Source organism: Berghia stephanieae, chromosome 7 (genome assembly GCF_034508935.2).
Source record: "Berghia stephanieae isolate SIO BIC M18660-M18661 chromosome 7, UCSD_Bste_1.3, whole genome shotgun sequence".
Classification (NCBI taxonomy): domain Eukaryota; kingdom Metazoa; phylum Mollusca; class Gastropoda; order Nudibranchia; family Aeolidiidae; genus Berghia; species Berghia stephanieae.
In genome coordinates, this window is record NC_088366.1 from 5,613,023 (window position 1) to 5,615,522 (window position 2,500).

The window sequence follows — 2,500 nt, forward strand, 5'->3', positions numbered from 1 at the left end:
GGACTCTAACCCCGAATCTTCCAGTCCAAATGCGAGTGTTATACAACAAGACCACGTAGCCGAATTGAAAGTCTAAGATCAGACCTCGGCATCTAAGTACAGTGGAATCCCGATAAGTCAACACCAACAAAACCAGAAAGACTGGTTGACTATAAGCAATGTTGACGTTATCCATTATTAATGGAACACACTTTGATAAATAAAGAACAGAAAATTTGTGACCGGCAAACAAATGTTGACTATAAGCAATGTTGACGTTATCCATTATTAATGGAACACACTTAGATAAATCGAGAACAGAAAATTTGTGACCGGCAAACAAATGTTGACTATAAGCAATGTTGACGTTATCCATTATTAATGGAACACACTTAGATAAATAAAGAACAGAAAATTTGTGACCGGCAAACAAATGTTGACTATAAGCAATGTTGACGTTATCCATTATTAATGGAACACACTTTGATAAATAAAGAACAGAAAATTTGTGACCCGTAAACAGATGTTGACTATAAGCAATGTTGACGTTATCCATTATTAATGGAACACACTTAGATAAATAAAGAACAGAAAATTTGTGACCCGCAAACAAATGTTGACTATAAGCAATGTTGACGTTATCCATTATTAATGGAACACACTTAGATAAATAAAGAACAGAAAATTTGTGACCCGCAAACAAATGTTGACTATAAGCAATGTTGACGTTATCCATTATTAATGGAACACACTTTGATAAATAAAGAACAGAAAATTTGTGACACGCAAACAGATGTTGACTATAAGCAATGTTGACGTTATCCATTATTAATGGAACACACTTAGATAAATAAAGAACAGAAAATGTGTGACTCGCAAACAGATGTTGACTTTAAGCAATGTTGACGTTATCCATTATTAATGGAACACACTTAGATAAATAAAGAACAGAAAATTTGTGACACGCAAACAAATGTTGACTTTAAGCAATGTTGACGTTATCCATTATTAATGGAACACACTTAGATAAATAAAGAACAGAAAATTTGTGACCCGCAAACAGATGTTGACTTTAAGCAGAAGTTGAGCTTTGCGCTTTTTTTTTAAATTAAGCTTTTATATAGCGCAATTTCCACTAAACGTGCTCAAAGCGATATACAAAGGGTCCCTGACATACAGCAACACGGAATATGGAGAACGAGACATGACGCCTGTTAGGCGATATTACAATTTTTCCGACAGATGAACGCTGTTGACGGCCAGGTAATCATTTTACACAACCTGAGTACGGTGATAGTATGTGAGTAAAGAGTCTTTACCAAGGACTCAACTATGTGCATTTTTCAGTCCTTAGAAAAGGCTGTTTACTCACATTCTCTCACTCAGGTGTAAAATGAGTACCTGGTTGTCAACAGCGTTGTCTCTGAAAAAACACGGAACGTTTAGAAACAATGTATTTATGTTTTCTTTGTTTTTGTTTTTGTTGCTGTTGTTGTTGTTGTTGTTGTTGTTGTTGTTGTTGTTCGCTGAAGCAGGGTTTTGAGCCCGAAACGTTCCGTGTTTGATATTTTTATTTTTTTTATTTAAGCTGTCATATTCATTTTTGTTTATTACTTTATACAGTCCACAGCTTCTAGCAGCTTACTATCACTTAATGTTGGTTTGTAAAGCTTGTGTTATTGAAGGTGATGAATGTGGAGTATGTTCTCATTGGTTCTTGTTGTTGTTTCTTTGCTTTTGTTTTGTTTTGTTTTTTTTTTTTGTTTTTTGTTTTTGTTTTTTAATTTAAGTTCAAAAAATCAATTTTTGTGTTGATTGGGTATGACATTTTATGGAAAGCTTTCTGAAAATCTTCGGTGGGGAGTGAGCTAAGGGAACTAATAATATGGTGATTGATTGAATGAATGAATGAATTAATACATTATTTATTGGCGTTAAAAATACAAATTATGCATTCATTCTTTATAATTAAAAAAAAAGAAGCTTTTTTAAAAGGCTAGCACTATTCAGTATCTGATACTGAATAGTGGTTTTGCACTATTCAGTATCTGATACTGAATAGTGGTTTTGTACTATTCAGTATCTGATACTGAATAGTGGTTTTGTACTATTCAGTATCTGATACTGAATAGTGGTTTTGCACTATTCAGTATCTGACACTGAATAGTGGTTTTGCACTATAATACGGTGTTTTTTTTCCGAAACCCGACAAAGTTATGGGAAGAGGGCAGCTGTGGGAGTGAATCTCGGACTCAGAGAAGTGTACAACAGTGGGGAGTAAACCTGGGACTGGGTTTCAGCGGGTTTTGTAATAAAAAACCGGACGACACCTGGCAATATCCGACAAAGTTATGGGACGTAGGCAGCAGCGTGTGTGTGTGTGTGTGTGTGTGTGTGTGTAGAGGCTGAGGGGGGGGGAGGAGGGGGTGAACCTGAGATTCAGGGAAGTGTACACCAGTGGGGAGTGAACCTGGGACTCTGGGTTTTATAAAAAAAGCAATAACAAATTGGGGGGGGGGGA

General features: G+C 35.8%; 1 protein-coding gene across 5 annotated transcripts in view; it reads left to right on the forward strand.

Annotated features, from left to right (window-relative positions):
- The window catches only part of LOC144976404 (uncharacterized), a 130,258-nt gene that overhangs the window by 14,344 nt on the left and 113,414 nt on the right, over nt 1–2,500 (forward strand). The window lies entirely within an intron of this gene.